The sequence below is a fragment of the Ruditapes philippinarum genome, unplaced genomic scaffold (assembly GCF_026571515.1).
Source record: "Ruditapes philippinarum isolate M1 unplaced genomic scaffold, ASM2657151v2 ctg7596_1_1_1_1, whole genome shotgun sequence".
Lineage (NCBI taxonomy): Eukaryota > Metazoa > Mollusca > Bivalvia > Venerida > Veneridae > Ruditapes > Ruditapes philippinarum.
Window position 1 is genome coordinate 17,406 of NW_026860229.1, and position 20,092 is coordinate 37,497.

Consider the following 20,092-nt stretch of genomic DNA (forward strand, 5'->3'; position numbering starts at 1 on the left):
ATAAATAAATAATCCAGTTACACAGTATTATAGATGAATAAAACAGATAAAATAAAAATATAAGCAATATAAAGTTTTTAAAATTCACATCATTCTAAAAATAATTAATTTATTTGCATTCAGAATTATCGGCATTGAAAGTGAGTAGGGCGGCAGGGCTTCTTCCCCTGGCTTTTGAACATTGTTTGCCAAATTTTGTCATTTTCATGAATTCTCAGCCAACACATTGAAATAATAGCTGAAATCACTAAAATCTTGTTGACATTTGAGTATTTTTTTCGCCACATGTTTTCAAGATCAAAATGTAGCATCGGGAGCTATTGTTATTGTTTATTGTTAATTAACTTTGCACATCTGTTCAATATTGAGGCATAGTGCTGTGCACAAAATTCAGGTCAATTGTGACGTGCATGGGTCAAGGTCATGTGCTTGGGTCAAGGTCAGACACGAAAATTAAATAGTATTTATAGATCATAATAATATTATTTTATTGTAAATTTTTACTGTAAATGTTCTATATTTCAAGACCGAGCATTTGTTGTGGGCGTAATTTGCAATAAATTGACATTGTTGTTTAAAAATTGTTTTGTAATTTTGATAACCTGTATGTTATTTCTATGCATTGATTTATTTTCATATTATGCAATAACAGTACAATTTTATCAATGTGTTTCAAAATGATAAATAAAATTTGCAATGTTTTCTTTGTCTTGGAGTATTTAATTTGTCAACTCTTCATAGTTGTCTGCTTAATATTTTCAGGTGCGTCCCCCCCTGCCTTTTCGAAGAGAAAAGGAGATATAGAAATGGGCTCAGTCTGTCCGTCCATCACACTTTAGTGTCCCGTTCATAACTAAGCCTTTCATCAAATGTGAAATAACTGTCTGCTGATAATGTGCCACTATTCATCTTATTGTACAAAAGCCATGTTATTAGTCGCCGGTAGAAACCGGCGACTATATTTGCAACAGTTTAATATTATATCTATGGTAGGAGAAGGCATTAATTTCTGTAAATAAAAGCATAACAATTACTGAACAATTAAAGACTACAATTGTTTTCAGTAATCTCAAAAATTCAAACATACAATAATGTTGCTCAATGAAATGAAATATTCAAATATTGACATCGTAAAAAGGAACATTACAATATTTATAAAATGAATTAATGACGTATCCCTATGGACCAGTCATTGAATTTAGGGATGTTTTCCCTTTTTTTCAAAGTGTCAAGCGTTGCTATTTTATGAAAAATAAATCCTGCATGATATTTGAAATGACACTTTAAATTATCTGGTTGTTTGTATGTTATGAGACCTATTCTATTTTTTTTATCTTATTTATTATAAACAGCTTCTCCCAGAATCACGTGACTACACGTATGTTATTGTTATAAAATCTATTAATAGTAACAAATGGCTGATGAGACAGACATACAGTTAACTTGTGAATGGTTGGCAGCTGATAAAAGTGCAAATGAAAGTAATTTTGTATGAAAAATCTCGGCCGGAATCGTATTGGATACACATAGAAAACTAATAAACTATCTTTGTGTTGATAGTTTATCGTATGTAACGACAAGAATATTGATTTCAGCTAAATAATGTATTTTTTCGATAGAAATAAGAATATTTTTCTTATGCAGACACCACTTTTACAGTAGAATTGCATTGTTTTATGCAATAATTAAGCATATATATTTTCATTTATTTATGATAATACAATCATAATTCTATCCGGCGACTTGATGCTTTAGCATCAAAATCTCTACTTGTATTTACTTGCTATAATTATGTCCCTTTCTCAACATACCAGTTTCATTAGAATGTCATAATACTCATAATGAGCATTAAAATATGCAAAAACTTAAGGTGGTGAATAAACATGTAGGAAAGTATCCAATATATATAAGGGTATATAAGGGCTAGCTTTTCACTGATTGGGTTTGTGTACCATACATGTTATATTTGGTGTGTGGGGTAATTTAGACAACTGCCAGACCTGAGTTGCCATACCCACAGATTTATATACACCACTCTCAATAGTGAGCTATGTTTTCACTGACGGGGATTGTATGCCTTAAAACGTTATACATTTTCTTTGTTCTGTAGAGCTATTTACACTGCAAAATGTATTCAACTGAAAAACATTCAAGTAGTATCATGTGACAAAAACCTACACCCACTACCATTGCTTATAACTGCTATAACATTTTTCATTATCAGGAATTGGCTAGCATTCTATAAGAATGCTAGTGCTGTATTGATAGTCAAGCAGCCTATTTTATGAAAAACTCGTTTTGCTTGACCGTTCATAAGGCAATTTTAGTCACATGTATCTATATGATGAAATTTGTGAGTCTTTTAACAGCCAAATGTAGGTTATATTCTTAATCAAAAACTGGTAAAAATTCAAAATTTTATCCTGAAAAAAATCCTAATATTTTAAGAATCTCTTAGAATCATGTCAACTATTTAGCAAATGTAAGAATTTTTTTAAAAAGCACACTTAAAATATTTTAATAATCTGATTTTAAATTTCTAAAAGATTATGTAAAATATTAACAATTTTCTAATACTTATGGTTCTTATTTTAGCAATCTTAGGCATGTGCTGTTCTGATATAAATAAACAACAAAAAACAATAACAACAAAATATAGATACCAGTCCGTATGTATTTTATTTTTTTACTCATTTTCAACAAAAATGGGTTTACAACTATAGTAAGAAAAATGAAAAATCCATACCGTTCAATTTTGAAATCATTCTGGAACAGTTGATTAATGATTATCTACTACACAAAGTTTTCAATCTCCAACGTTTTGTTTCGAGGATATACCCTTCTTTATCAAGGAGTTTCTGTTTATTTCTATAAATCACATATTTATCTTCTTATCTGTACAATACACTATGTTATGTATACAGGAAATTGATGTCATTTTAATTGATATCAAACAATAAAATACCCAAACATGAACGTTGTCCCCTTACTCACTGTTAGTAATAATATTTTATAGCATAGCAAGCATGTGAAACTTATTTCATTGTATTTCATTGAGAACTATCTTAATAATAAAAAAATAGAAATGATAATAATAATAAAATTAATTAATGATAATAATTAAATAATTATTATAAGATTAATACTAAACCATTTAATAAAGTAATATAAAACTAGCAAATTAAATATAGCAAAATTATAATTATAATTATTTTAATATAATAAAAACGTTCAATTTTTGGTTACTGATAGTTGATTAGAAGTATAGCGATCCATAATTTATAATCTCATTTTATATATATTATAAAAGTATACACCATTCAAAGCTATTATATAAACAGTCTTATACAAAATTGCTATTTTTATGACCAAAAAAAAATCACCAAATCAAAGAAACTTTTTCATTTTATTATTGTATGTTATATTTTATAAACTTCAGATGGAGAAACAATTGTCTGAAAACAAGTTCATATGGTATACAGTACCTAGAACTAAGAGAGCGACAGACAAAAACAAAGACAGGATCAAACATCAAGTATGTCCGAGAGGTAAATCCTAAAATACACCCAAACCCATGAAGATCCATGAAGATGCCTGGTGGAGCCGTACAGACTTTATTCAAGCAAAAGACCCAATGACTTTTGTGAACTAGACAATCTTTTATACATTGCCCTCAGAACAAGCTCTCTCAAAAGAAATGATAATAAGAATTGGTTTATGAAAATGACACTTGGAAAAAAAAAATTGGAAATATGCTGAAAACAATGGCGTATGATGGTGGCTTTTAAAGATACAATTCTTACTTAGTAAAGTTTTGTCCATAGAATTCTCGTATTTGTTACATGATTTTCATTTATTTTAAACTTGTGATATTTTGAACAACAGCAGCAATTAGGATTTCATGAAATTGGAAAACGAGTTCAAAATAAGTAATTATCTACATAGACTATCAGTTTATAAAACAGTACCGCCTATGTAAAAAGCGTGAATTTCGTGCAAATCGAGCATGGGTAATGTTACACGTGACATTAATGACATTTCCGGTTCAGTCACTGTCGCTGGCCGCTTCATATGTCTGTAAATATATACCGACCGGTCTATATACAAGAAAAAATATTAAGTTGAGAAACTCATACGCATAAGGTAAAACATGCATAATAAGTTATTTGATTACTCAGTTATGCCGATACTTATATATGGTTCAGATTTTTTTGAAAGTTTTGAAAATTTAGATTTACTGAAACGAATAACATTAGCTAGGAAACGCACCCCTATGGTGAGCTTGGGAGACATCCGATTTGCGAAAATGATATCCTTTTTTTGGCCACGTTTAGTGCTTGGAAATAAAAATAGACTATCCGTTAGAATTTACAATTATTGCATGTCAAATCGGACTGATACTGAATTTAAATTGATAAGTAAAATTGAAGAGATTCTCGTGCCTGTCATTTACTATTTACATAAATGTACCTTCTTTAATACAGAAAAAAATTCCCTCCTACTGCAAATTAATATTTCAGATAAACCGCCCATTGTTTTGCGAGAATATTATCAAGTAGAAATGAAATTACTCTTTCTAATTTAAGTAAATTTACTAGCATTATTACGTCTTAACTTAGTAGCATATGTCTTGTCGGAAAAAAGCAGCGCTTTATTACAAGATTCATTTTTCTCTTTCATCATATGACAATACTTAAATATCATCCAAACATTTATACTACTAAGTCACCGTTTTCCGGCAAAACTTTACCTTTGTAATTAATCCCAAAACAAATGCCTTTCTCCAGCATGTAAATATTACACAAACTTATAAATGACATTCTTTTCCGTTGTAAAATTACACGATTTTCACGTGCATGGACCACCAACTCTTCCTACTAAAAGAAGACACTTTTATATCAAAGCACAGAAGGCGCTGAATTTGTTTGAGTCTTATAATGTCAGAAAGGTGAAGGTTGTGAGATTATAAACCAATTTGTTTGTATAGTGTCACCAATGCTGTTTCCACTGTTATAGCTATAGTAAATTGGCTATAAGACTAATTGCAACACTGATATTCAATACAATGTTTATTTGGCTTAAACAATTAAAATAATAAAATTAAAAAAAAAAAATCAAAAAAACCGTTGAGTCGCCTGAAGTGGGGTTTGAACTCCAGACCTCTCGCTACCAGAGCGAGCGTGTACAACCCTCGACCACGGGGAGTTATAAGATAACAGCCCGAAGAATACCATATTATTCTAAATTATAGTTTGTAACCCCTTATTAATTTCGATATATTTTGTTCACGGTAAACCTGTTGTTTAACACTGAAGTAAATAATCATGGAGCTGAATATAAGCAGGTATATCTATAAGAATACCACAATATTAGAAATCTTCGACCAATCGGGAACTCTTTATTCCTTACGAAAATTAATGCGCCTGTCATTTGACAATCTTTACGCAGTGATCTCCCCTTAGTGTACATATGAAGGGAATTAACCGCTTCGAGGAGTTTGGACTACTTTTGGCATTTGCAAATAAGAACATCAGGGTCTGAAATTTCGCTACCATTATTTGTTTGGTCTGACGATCCAAGCAAATAATAACCGTTAACTTCCACGTGGATTTAGTGCAGCTGACATATATAAGGTGTCCTACTGATACCTTTTGACGTGCAATTTTTGTCTTCTTAAAGTCTCATTCGCCCTTCTGTATCTTTATAGACAAAGCAACGAGATATTACATTCTCGAATAAAACATTTGGCGCCATTCAACGTTGATTTTTTCGCACGTTCGGATTTTATGTCACACCGACACATTATGGGGACGTTCCAACTTCCAGCTTTACTTGTGGTGGAAGACCTCAGATGCCCTTCCGTGCATTATTTCAGACCAAAACGTTCACCTTAGTATAACCACTGACGTTTCTTCAAATAGTTAACCAATCTTATATCTTAACAGGCAATATTTTAACTGCCTCAGACAGGGCACCATAGAAACGGACGAAAAGTTCAAGCAAACTGACATAAATTGGATGGTCATTTCTAGGAACAAAATAACTGTTGATTTCAGAAATAAATGTATTTGTTTGTTCTTTGCAAGATGCTGAAACTCTCATTTCTTTAAAACGTTTGACATTCTACCAAAATAACAACAATAACAACAAACAATCTATATCTTGGTTTGAAAAGATTTTTGTGCACTTCTATCCAAACGATTTCTAAGAAAATGATTTGTCGCGTACATATTATTTAAAGCTACTCTCCCACACAAAAAGGGTCTAAAATGTCAACATATTTGTTTACAGTAATTAAATATGCATAGAAATAAAATTTGTTGTTTAAACCGGATTACTGATTCTACTGTTTTACCCGCAACCAACGAAACTACATGTACATGCAAACAGTTGACGGGTGTGCCAATATTTACAAAATAAAACGTTGCAACGGTTTAAAATTACAGCATCATAAACATAGCAAACACTTTACTTTTATGTTTTGTTTCCTTTGGACCAGATATTCATTAATCATCTAGTTCCATGTAAATGCACGAGCTCATGGTAAAAAAATTCTTTTGATGACAATTTATTTCAAGACCGCCCAAACTGCAATATGTGGGATAGTAGCAAATTTATATAAAAAAAATCAAGTGTGTTGTTAAAATCATGGCAGGAATTAGCTTTCAACTGGATGACAATAGCTAAACTTTTCCCTGGCAGGCACTTGATAGTAATACTAATGCTAGGGGTATGTATAAGCAAGCGTGATTTCTATGGAGATTTGGTGTATAAACTGTCATAGTAATTTCTCTGCTGTCTTCAACATTTTATAAAAGGAGGCTATGACCTAATTACTTTAAGGCGTACAGCAAGCTTGGTGTTTAACCCTTTTACAGTTGGACGCTGCGCTTGAACATCTGATGGACGAAATGGAAGATTATAATGGACAGTTCTAAAAGTATTTCGAACTGAATTGTTTAAAGTTTCGTCTTCTGTCTTGCTTTGTCGGCCTTCAATTGTCGGTGATTTTTTTGTTGCTTTGCCTTCGTTTAAGGCATCGAGTAGTTTTCTTACGGTCCATAGACTGTACCTTTTGGTACATACATATTTACAGGATCATGTACTTAAGTATATGTGTTTTATTTATTTCGTCTAATGTAACCAATCGTGACAGTCGTTAGAATTTCATTTGGCAGAGATTCATTACCGTCCACACCCTCTAGCACCAGCTTAATTTCACATGAACTGGTACAATTTTAAAGGAAGTGAAGAAAAATCCAAAGATATATCCATATACGACTGTGATCATGGTATCTTCAATGTAAAATGTTCGTGCAATTCCACGACATACAGCGTATTGTTCCCAAGTAATAGAATGCTTGAAAAACGAGAAAACAATAGGCGAAATTTTTTTAAATGATTGTTTTGTCAATTGAAGCGACTTTACCAAACACATTATATTTCATTTGACTTAGAAAAGGTGTCTAACATATAGATAAATGAACTGGTCATTTTTTGCATAGATCTATTGTGCAAATCCGCAGGTGAATTTACAACAAACGCTTTAAATGATATATTCTGTGCAAAATTTCACTTGGAATACATAAGTTGAAAGAAATATCAGCCAACATTTATATTCTTGAATATTTAGGGTTTGGGCGGTCATCTTTGACATCAGCTTCGCCTCACAGGGACTAGGCACAGTGTTTGGATAGTGTAAAAAGTAATTATAGAAAAACAAATATACTGTTTTTATAATATATAGACTATATATTATATATAAATTATACATTTCTTTCTAGAATTACTTTTTTACGCTATCCCAACACTGTGCCGACTCCCTGTGTGAATTTGTAGTTGAAACTATAGATCAAAGCACTGAATGTACTGATGGGGAGGCTATGACAGAATGTTTCAGACTTATAGTTTCTTTTCTTTTTGCTTAAAATGTGCTGTTATTTCAATTATTACCAAAATAAGAAGATATGCACATGCGCCATTTATCCTTACTGTTGTGTTCAACCATTCATATATATATGGTTAATATGGTTGACTATTCATTTTGTTAATATTCCAGAACATTTCATTGAGGTCTACATTCGGACTGTTAATCATGCAAATTTTGAAAAACCTAAACTGCCATTTATAAATGACATACCAGCAAGTATGAAGACTGTTCATTATAAGATCATAATACCATTAAACAACCATTACCATTTTACAACTGACGGTTCCTAATCAAAATATTCTAGGACTGTTCATCATAGATACTTTATGCAGCAGCTCCTATATACTCCATTGAAATATCACTCATGCCTATAAAAAAGTGAAAAATTAGGCATTTTGTAGCAAATAAAACTTAATGAATGTACATTTAATCCTTTAATATTATATACCATTTCAAAGGTAAATCTTTTATCTATAGCTGCATGTTAAAATATTGGTAACTTTCCATGCCTTTCACTTAGAAAAACATAGCAGAACATACCCACTGAGCCAGTTTTTTCGTCACATGAATAGTTTTGTAACAAAAATTAATAAGTAGTTCTCTTTAAAAATCGATGTATCATTTATTTAAATAGGAACTGTAAATATTTTTACCTGCAGCCATAGACAAATGCATAAGCTTTTAGAAAATGTATTATTTTCCTGATTTTGATATCTGGTTAATAAGTTTTACTTGCTACAAGTTTTAAGTTTAGCAGGAACGCGTGATATTTTAACTGGTTAGGAAGTTGTGTTATCTATGTCTCTGCTTTATGTCATTTTAATATCATTGAATGATTATAACAACTGCAAGTTAAGCAACATTTTAATTGAACATGAAAATTATACTTATTTACATGTACCATAATTAAGATCAATAAGACACCACTGTCTTGTGATTAGTATTAATATTCATGCTCTACGGACAGAAAGTTGTCTTCTCCCGAAGCAAATCTCGAATAAAATCACGTTTCAGAAAAATTTTCCCATTTCATTACTCGTCGCTGACTTTGACGGCTTCGGATAATATTAAAGCTAAATATTTCTTGAAAAAATACATATCTGTAAAGCTTATTCAAAATTGAATCAACCTAAGTGAAAATTGATCAGGAAGTTATATCTTCTTTTTTACCGCCAACACTCAACCAACTTATGGTAGTTAATCGATAGATTCTACATGTATTTTTAAACCTCACTAGCTTGAAATATATACTGCGGAAAATCTGTTGTTCACAGAGTGTGCGGTTATTATGTAGGGTTTTCCTTGTCGACCATTTCCCGCAAATAGATGAGAACATCGAAGCGTCAGTGCTATGAATGGTGTTATAAATAGCCAAACTCCTCACAGTGATTACCTCCCTTGACAGAATTAAGAATTAAGGGGAGATCACTGTGTGGAGATTGATAAATAGCGTGTTTTGGAAGTTTTTGTTGAAACTTCTCCACACCCCCCCCCCCCCCCCCCCCAGAGGCATGCATGTCGCGGAGAAGGCACACGGCATGTCAAGGTCAAGTCATCTAAAGAACCAGAGGTGATTGGTTGACCTGTCGAAACTTACTCTGGAGGTTTGGCGCTACTGAATGCCGTTTTTGTTGACGTCATTCAGGAAGTTGATGCCTTGACAGTATTGTCGTCTCCTTTACCACTAACGAACGAAGAATGGGCTACCAGGAAGATTCTGCTTGAAAAAGACGTCCCCGATGCTATGATCTGGGACATATGGTTATTCCGGCGTCGAGTATAAATGAACTTAAAACACACACACACTTTTGTTGAAAACAAAACAAAAAAAACAACAACACTTTTTCTGTAGTAATTTTTCAAGTGTTGTAAAATGAATACAAAATTCGTCTTATGCCGCCAATTAATTTTAGAACACAAACATATAAGTTCTTTTTATTTATTATTATTTTTTTTAAGCTTCTTATTCTTTAAAATTTTCATGTATCTCATAATCTGTATTGAACATTTTATTACACATGGACTATCAAATTATGATTCGTTGCCCTAGAATTGAATAAACTTTCTAATTACACAATACGGGGTCATTCATTTGATTGAAGACTGATCTTTGCGTCTTTCTCTGAAATACTATTTTCCTTGTTAAAACATATTTGACCACATATTTCTGTCATTTAACTCTTCACTTTACTTCCGATTTTTGTTGTTTCTATTTGTGTTTTCTATTCGAATCTATAATCAGTTTAATGGGAACACCGCCGGGTAAACGACTACTAGGTACTTTTTTCATGTTTTACCCCAAATATTTGAATGTTTCTATTGGGATTAAAATGAGCGTAGATAACTTAACAACTGGTTGTATAAATCCCTGACCTGTTTAATTCTAATTATGAGATTAGTGGATATATTAAGACTTTCACTACAAAATATTCCTAAACAAAAGAGCACATGTTTAAATTTATTCCTATACAAATAAAAGATCAGAGTAGGGATCTGTCAATTGCCAGACATATTTTTAAAAGATACTTTTATGTTAAAAGTTTGATTAATGAATTATGTAATATGAAAATATAAGTATTGCTTTTTTTATTTTGCTAATATAAAATGTAATCTTGTGGTGAAATTTTGTCGAAGAGTCCTTACGGATTTTGTAGTTAAATAGTTTTTTTCGGCGATACATGGTTTAAGAATATAATGTTTTCAACCTATATGTTCATCACCATCAGTGAATTTTTAGTTAAATGTATGCAAAATATTTACTAACAGCTATATGATATAGCGGTTTATGAGCGTTTTCCGCGTACAGCCTCCTAAGGTGTACTAATAAGTTAGTTTTCCTTAGTTATCACGCAAGCATGATCCAGGTATCTGATGTAAGCGACAGTTTACCATTATTTGTATTAAAAAAAATATTAAGGACTATTAATGGTTTATAACAACAAAAGAACATGCATGATATTGAGACTACGGTGTTCAACGTTCTAGTTAATGACCCGTCATAAACAGTTGGTCGCTGCGTAGTAATTGGAAAATTGTTATCAAAAATAATAAAGAATATTTGCCACCTAATTAAAGCATTTACCTATAAATTTTCATTTATGCTTTTTGTTAAAAAAATATTGATAAAGTTATTATGTAGAAGGGTTTTCATACCAGAACTATTTATGACCAACGTACGTATGCCTAAACCTGATTACCGCGGCAGTATGACGTCACGGAGTAGTGATTTTGAAAAAATAAACAAACAAAAATCAAGAATTTTTCAGAGAATTATTATATTTACAAATTGCAGATATGAAGTTAAAGAATGAAAATATTTTCATATTGTAAATGTCTGTGATGACTGATGAGTCAGCTTTAAAAAAATCAAGGTACTATTTTTTGACCTGATTACCGCGGCATTAAGATTTGACAAATGGTATTAACATTGGGGAGGCATAGCCTCCCCAAAAACTATACTGAGTTCTTTCCCTTTGCTGTACATGCGCCATTGCAGTTGTCATGATGCTCTCTAGCGTTTGGTTATTTAAATAACCTTTCTTTGACATGTGCTTTAAAATGCCGCAATAAACATATGCTGTTTAAGTCCGGGTTAAAATTTGAACTTAATCAAATATTTTATTTTACATCTAGCGAGATATAATTATTGTATGTAACCTGGGATGTACTATATTCGTATCGTATGTTCCAGATGTAACAGTAAGGAACAATACTCTAGGTAGATCTAAAGTTTATTAAACTTTATCAGTTTATAATGTAAAAGTAAAGATACAATCTTATTCATGTCTTTGGTAACACAAAGTTACGTTGTGATATACATGTATGCAATTTTCTCTTGTAATAGTCACTAATTCAAAGTAGATTTTTCGGGCTACAGTACAGTAAGGGAGTTAATTGTGATTGGAAACTTAGGATAAGTGATATGTAAGAGTTATTTCCTTGCTTCCTTGTGTGTACTGGGACCGGACAATCAGTTTACCGGACAAAATCTATTCCTGTCAAATAAGGCTTAATTTTTTGCTTCGATTAAAAGATCACCCGGTCTGAATCGTACACACACTTTCTATTTCAAAGTAAATAACAACAAAACCACTCACAGGCAAATATTGTTGATTCAGTTCTTTATTTACTAACATGCCCTTATGTTTACTAGTTATTCCATGACCTGGTCATGCGAGGGAATAATCTGTTCTGCGCATTCCCGAATATTGAGGCCCTTAATGGGTGATTTTAGATAGGTTTTATTTTTAATTCTTCTCAACGTTACCTCAGGAGACAATCGTAACATATTTTAATAATAAAAAGTAATTTTAAATTTCGTTCAAACAATATCTCGTTGTTGTCTTTTACAAAGAAATGCAAAATAAAAAACATATAAGGAAACGGGTTACGCCCATGGGAGGAAACTTTACATGAAATGTACAAAAATAGATTTTATGGCTTTTGCAACATGCTACATGATGACCAAAAGGAAACTGTATGAGAAAGAACAGAATTCCATTTCAATATCAAAATGTGTTATACGTTTAAGGATCATGAAGAATCAATACGTTAATTGAGTTAATAGTGTTAATTTCAATTACACCCCTATATTGGCCTTTTCGTAACAAGCATGGCTGCCGTGTCTATTTTAGTGACATACTGGGTTTTTCCAGTATCTAAACATTGCCATTCAATAGTCGTAATTTCCTTGCTTAATTTCAATTTAAGACTTCAAAAAATTTTGAAACACAATGTCCGGTAAATTGAGTTGTCTACACGATTTTTTCCCTCTTTTAATGCCCTACTTTAAAGACACATTTCTACCGTCAAATGTTTAATTTTATGCTTGATAAAGGAATGTTTACGTATACTAAGAACCCACAATTATTTGGGTAAAATTTCATTCTTTTTTATTATTTCAAATAAAAGTTACAGCGAAAAAACATCATATTTTGTCCGGTAATATGTAGGATCCCAGTAGATAATATAACCTTTCCAGATCTCATTCATTCTCATTTGTGTCCCATGAACCCTTTTTTTCCTTATTTACATGTACATTCTTCTGTCCTTAAATAAAATCTCAAGTAACATTCTTTGCAGACGACACTGTTTAATATCTTACCACCAATTCCTCCTCAGACCTCCCAACACTCAAAACATGATCTAGACAACATGGTTCTGTGGGAGAAGCAGTGGGACATGGAGTTTAACCCTTTAAAGTACCAATTCATTCATTGCTCCATAGCCAATTCCCAGAATCTTTCTCTAAAATTGAATATGTAGGACCTGAGACTCAGAAGAGTAAAATTTGCTCAAATTAATTTGCACCTTAATTTTACCCAATTTAACTGATATAAGTAGAATGCATTACTGTGTCACTCAATACACAAAGGTCCTAAATAAAGGCACTGTTATAGTATTTAATTTTTTTCTCACTATCTAATTAAAATATTCAGTCCAGAAGAGTATGTCACAATAAAACATTTCAATAAATAGATAAGAAAATTTTGTGGTATTTGTGGCTGAGTGGTTAAGATAGTTGACTTCAAACCACTTGCCCTTCACCTCTGTAGGTTCAAATCCCACCAAGGACTTTGGATTTTGTCCAGCTAGCTTATTGAATGTTGGTGGATCTACTCAAGTCAGTCAGGTACCTGCTGTGCCTGGTATAATGCATGAAAGGCACCTGAGATTTGGGTAGCTTAGTCTGTAGATCTTCAGAGCAATGGCCTAAGGGCCACTAGTTTTGAGTTCAAGTCAGTCTGCAAATGAGTGAACAGTTTTGTACTGTGACACTTATATAACATTGTTTTTAATATATTATTACAAGATATGACAAACTAAAAGAACAACATTTCTGTTTTAGTTCTGATGGTGTGATGATGTCAAGCTAAGGGCTGTAACTAAAGGGGTAGTGCAGAAAGGAATAATTGCAAGGCATTACATTGAATTGTTTGTATTAGTATCTATTAATCTTTAATATTTCTGATGAAAGTGGACCTAATTTCCTAGAAGTTAGTTGTTCTACTTGTACATTTGAACGTCATGTAAGTATTAACATCAAGGTATTGGATCTGTTTTGCCAAAATAAATGACTCGCATACTTCAAAAGGAGTGAGGACTACTTATATGATGGCCCCTATACAGAAGGTGATTCTACCTTATTCTTGAAGTAAACTCGCTAAAAGTAGGACCCCCACTTTTGTAAGGTCTTCTTCCAACTCTTAGCCACGGGGGTACGGCTCATTGAATTTTCCCAAAATATGTGTTTGATAGCTGAAAACATTTATCCAAAGTCAAAAATTAATTCCATGTCAAATTCCATTACACTATAATATTTTTACTTATATAAAGACTGTACAGTGTAATGGGAATGGATAAATGTTTTCGGCTAGTATCAAACATATATTTTGTGAAACTTGAATGAGCTGTAAACATGTGCTCTAAGCCTGACGGGATCAAATTATTCCCATGTGTTGACAATGTGAACAGTGCAGACCAAGATCAGCTGGTACATGTCATCTCATCATGGTCTGCACTGTTCACTATTCAGTCACTACATATTTTGAAATTTTCTCTTAAAAGATGACTAGTTTTGTCAAGATAAAAAGATAGACAAGTGCATTTAATTAAGATATACAGGGTGGTATAGGTTAAAAGTGACTATAGTATGTATAGTACATGTATATTTCACTTAAAAAGTCACCTAAATCAGGAAAAATTTGCATTAATAAGCTATTATCAGTGGCATTGAATTTTAGTGATGAAGCGTGTATGTTTAGATTTACTATAATTGTAAATTGCAATAAGGTAATACTTTATTAGTCTATGTACTGCCTATTTTAATTAATTTGGCTTATACTTGATATGTATTTGCAAAATTACTTTTAGTTGAGCAGAAATTAAAATGCTTCAAGAAAGATCCTACAGAATTTCTTTCCAACTGCAAATGGCTTTGCAGATTTCAGTTTGCAGCACAGTAAATGTATGGGTCGGTATTCAAACCTGTCTTGGCATTTATTTATTGTAGTGAGAGACCTTTCTATGGCAAGATTTTTATAAAGAAAGCTTAGATCAAGTGACATCTTTATCGTCTGCTGGATCTAAACACTTTTCATTGACAGACCATACTACAATAGGTTGTCTTGTAGTATTTCATTATTATGTAATTGGTAGATTAGACAATATTATAAAGAATATTTTTATTTCAGAAAGGATACTACGATCAAGCCATATCGTCGCCATTATCCGAACCTACCCAGGCAGTTAATGTAAGATAAATAAAATCGTAAAATGAACTACTGTTTACATTACCATATATAGTAATATACTATTAAATAAAAAATTCTTCACGTGCGATATTTAATACTTCACAGGTCGATGTTATGTTAAATTTAATTTTGTCTCTAAATATTATCTTTGTCCAGTTATGTTTTTATTTCCATATGTCGGAGAATGGCACAGTACTGAAGATAATATTTTTATATTAGTGTAACGATATTATGTTCGCTTATCAAATTACACTTACTTATCCAATAAAAATACCGCACCTAACTTTTTTATGGTTTCCGTTTAAGGAGATTTTTATACATAACACAAAGTACTTTTGCTTTCACTTTTTGGTTTTACTTTTGTGCAAAATTTGTTTCATATCTAAATTTAAGATCAGATTTGACAATAAATTTAGTTTTCCCGCCAAATCGAGCAAGCTGTTGTCGAATAATAAGGTACTTTAATATCAGGTGTGTTCGGAAAAGATTAAGACGTTTACTTTTGTTGAAAGTCATAATAAGGTCTATCACATTTTAACGTTTACAAGTCTCAATTTTCATTTATATAGTTCTCATATAGCTTTAATGCCTTAGGCTGTGAAGTTATTGGGCAGCTTATGTCACTGACAATAGAATAAAGTTTAACGTAAATATGACCTTGCATGTATTTGCATACAATAGTATCAATATTGAGATCAGAAAGTATAAACCTTATAAGGGACTTGTTTAAATTATTTCTGTCTTAAGTTATATTTGGATAAATATTTGCGTTAGTGTACATTTCAGACTCAAAGCGCGTTAGACTGTACACACAGTTTTGTCACAGATGTAAGCGACCATAAAGGGCAATGGTTGGGCTATCTTAGTGAATGGTGAAAACATTATCTGCTCAGTCAGCTTGTATATGTTGTGTACGGGTTGTGTGGATTTTATACTAACGTGTGATATCTTTATTTGGAAATATAACCATACACGGGCATTGCAGGTACATTGTCATTATTTTACATTGATTTATAAGTAGTATTAGTAACATGTTTTTTTCATACCCATGTAAGATGGCATCTGTGATTATACATGGTATATCAAAATCGCATTTCCAAAGATTATCGATTGATATGCTGATAAAATTTTCAGAACAAAGGCAATTTTTTTATAGTTTTAGTTTTATTATGATCAGGTTAAGGCAAGAATAAAAACAAAAGATGTTAAGAATATAATATTTTTGAACTTGTATGAGTATAGTTATAAGTGTAAGTTTGGGGTGATGTGCATATTTTACATGTATGTCTTTAAATAATAATTAATATTTAAACTTATATTTGCTGAATTTTTTTTTAGGGGAAATATTTGCCAAATTTGAATTTTTATGTGGTCATATTACATGTATGGGAATCATGCGGCTTAAAAAGAAATAAATTGAAGTGACAAAAATAGCACATTTTTTCATTTAAAAAAAAAATTTGCATGCAAATTTGATAGTGATTTTCGTTATGTATATTGCACCATTACGTTATTTTTATGTGAATTTTTGGAAAGTATAATTGGAAACATTTGTATCTAATTAAATGTAATTTTTCTGCATGCCAATCTAATTTTTTTATCAGCAAGACTTGTCAAAAACAAATGCAAAGTTTTCAATTTAGATAAAATATGTACATTTACAGATTATATTAACATTTTTTCCCCCACCTGTTCTGAATTAGATATTACTGTATATAGGCTGCATAAGTCAATTAATTTACCTTAACTAAGAATATTTTTCTTGAACTTTATTGAAAAAGGATAAGTGTAAGGTTGATTTTTTTTGCAGACAATTATTGATTCATATTCACATAAAAAAACAACAGAAAAACATTGTTCTTTAACTCATACCTATGGAATTGGGAATTTCAGCAATGTTTTGTTAAAAATTGGGAAAAATGCATGATTGAAATTGTGCAGTGATTCAATAAATGCAAACAATCTCTGTCTAGGATGGTATCTTCAAACATTTAAGCATTATAACATTGATGAAAAAGCCCTTATATTTTCATTTCTTGACCTTAAATTGGGAATTTTTTCCTGAGGATTGGGAAAATTATTTTCAATTGGAAATATGACCGAAAAATGGCTGTAAAATAAGCCAAAAAAAATCACTTGTGATTTAAATGGCCAAGGGATTGACAGAGCTTGATTGATTAATATATGGAGAGAGAAATATTATTTTTTTGATAAGCATATACTTTATAGTTTTACATCACCCCACTGATGTCAAATTCGTAATTCTTTCACATTCTGTCTTTCTTTTAAAGAGGTTCATAAGAAATCAATTTAATATTCTGAGCCTATCATTAACATAATTTACTTAAATGCTAATTCATGGTTAAGTACACAGGACACTTAGCAAAATTGTGTTTAAATAAACTCTCTCTTTCAAAGTATTGGCAATTCAAAATAGCACTACTATTTTATCTACATTGAAATCTTTACCACATAAATGGACTGTAAAGGTGGTGAATGAATATAGACTAGATTTCTGGATTTTTTCTACTGATAGAGCCAAAAGTTTGCAAGTTTGTACATTTAACGGATGACAGGGGTTGCATAATACCTGAAGCCTCGTTAAGCGTTTGATACTTTTGAAGGGTTTGTCTCGAGCATTGTAGACCTGGCTAAAGGTTACGCTGAATGACTCTCGGCGTCACAGCATGTCGGTTCGCACAATGGACGACTGTCGTACCCAAATTTATTAGCTGTGACACTCAGTCCTAAGATGTTTAAGAAGTTGATAAAAAACAGAAAAAGAAATGAAAAGAAAGCCCTCGGTATCTATGTTTCAGATCTGTTGTGTCACATAGGTTTAAACTTCAGTTAACATCTGTTCCCCCCATCTTACAGATCATTGTGATTTTAAACAAAGTAAATTTACACAAACAGTTTCACATCCTTTCTATGCAGTTGGAGAGGACAATGTCACTATAGAATTTGATACACTTGGAACAGTAATACTTAAAAGCTTAATTACAAGCTAGTTAAGGGAAATGTAAGGTTAAGTTTCATATTATGAAAATGAAGTAATTCAATATTTTAGTTTATTTTGAAACTTAGAAGATATGACAGTTATGTTCACGTGTGATTGATATGTTGCATGATTTAAAAATTACTTTTTAAAGTGTTACGTAAATTTTATATTAAGATGTAATGATATGAAAAAGATAAAAACTTAACAGGAAAATCTGTACTACAGAACAATGCTTCATATAGGCTTGTTGCATAGTAACAAAGGGTGAGCAGGATGCCAAGTAAATCAGCCTGTGTGGGTAATCTGTAGGGTTTTCACTTTTTTGTTCCCACCCTTTAATAGGGTGGTTATATAGATTTTCCTTGTCCTTGAAGTCTTGTAGACTGACAAAACAGCTGAATGTAGGTCACATCCTCTGGACACATTTCTAGTTTAAAACATTGCTCCTTCAATGTGAAGAGTGGCGGCCTGGCCAAGTGTTTAACACGTAGGACTAGTAATCTAAGGATTGCTGACCACATGGGTTCAAACCCTGTCAGGGGCAAGCTGTTGTTTCCTTGAGCAAGAAACTTTACACTCATTGCTTAGTACTGGTTGGTTCCAGGAACAGATTCGAGAGTGTTTCAATAAGCTTATAGCTTCCAACACAATCAAACTGAAAGAAATTTGTTTAAACTAATATGAAGTTATCATTTGGTTATAGAGAATTACATATCTCTTTAACCCTGATGTTTGTCATATTTATCCTAATAGATTGTCAGATGAATTTTTCGAAACATTTTAAAACCTTTAAAAGATAATCTAGCTAATCTGGAACACTTTAAACAGTCATTTATGAAGAATGCGAAACAAGTTAACATGTGTTTGATAAACGCGGTAATAAAAGTTAACATTTCAAAGTGTCTTTTCATTAAGTAGATTAATTCCGATTTGATCATGTTTATTTTGATAAAATTCCAAGTTCTGACCGGACAGATAAGTTGCTGCAAATTGGTAGCTGCAAATTGTTATAATAGCCTCGTACAACTTATCTCAGTTGCTAAGTTGTTTAGTCCGCAGTGTTTTGTCCTTAACTGAGTAATTGCCATATTTAGACAATTTTCTATTAGTTAACAGTTTGATAAAAAGTTGTTTGCTGATTTACAATGTGAAAACCCTGGACATTTTTTGTCAGGTTTAGATATTTAAGGCGGGTGACTCATGTTATTCTATGTCAGAGTTTAAGTATTTAAACAAGTTTGATTGATAAACAAAGCTGTACTTTATCTAGGCATTGGAGCAAACTGAAATCTTTCGATATTCAATGCTTTGCCAAATCCAGTCTGACCTTTTTTTCTACTTCAATACAACAGGCTTGTTTAACACCTGCTTGCGTTCGGTCGCGAAGTTTAGCATGGTCGTACAGACCAAAAAATTCCTTTTAAGAAATATAAACTTTCAGCTGACTGGTCTTTATTGACTTTTCATGTGAAATATTTTTTTAGGGCGTAGGTCAATATAGGTACCCTTGTTAGGTATTGAAAAGTCATTCAAGTATTATTTACTTTGGAAAATTGATACAGTGGTCTTTATAGGTATTAATTAAGTAAGCGTATTTACTTTTACAAGTTCGGAATTTTTGCTTATAGCGAAAACAATTGATAGTGGAATGAAGTAATTTTGGCCGATCAAGTTTTTCCTTTTGTTTTATACGTTTGCTTTGTGTGCCGTTTACTCAAGATGTTATATTAAGTGCGATGGTAAACAAAAAGGGCTTTGATTTGATGAAGTGTAGTAATATAAATTTGTAATAGTGCACATAGTGTTGTAATGAAATGTTTATTTATGGCAACAATAAGTTAGTTTAGTGACTCAACAGGTGTTTAAATAGTGATGTTTGTTCAGGAAACAATACAAGTGTTGATATCA

The 20,092-nt window shown here is 31.8% G+C and overlaps 1 long non-coding RNA gene across 1 annotated transcript in view; it reads left to right on the forward strand.

The window, feature by feature from the left end:
- The first annotated feature begins 15,061 nt into the window (after nt 1–15,061).
- LOC132759300 (uncharacterized) overlaps nt 15,062–20,092 on the forward strand; it is a 49,565-nt gene continuing 44,534 nt past the window's right edge. The window contains exons 1-2 of the long non-coding RNA XR_009629690.1: nt 15,062–15,183; nt 15,970–16,168. This is a non-coding gene — a long non-coding RNA (uncharacterized LOC132759300). The remainder of the gene's footprint in view (nt 15,184–15,969; nt 16,169–20,092) is intronic.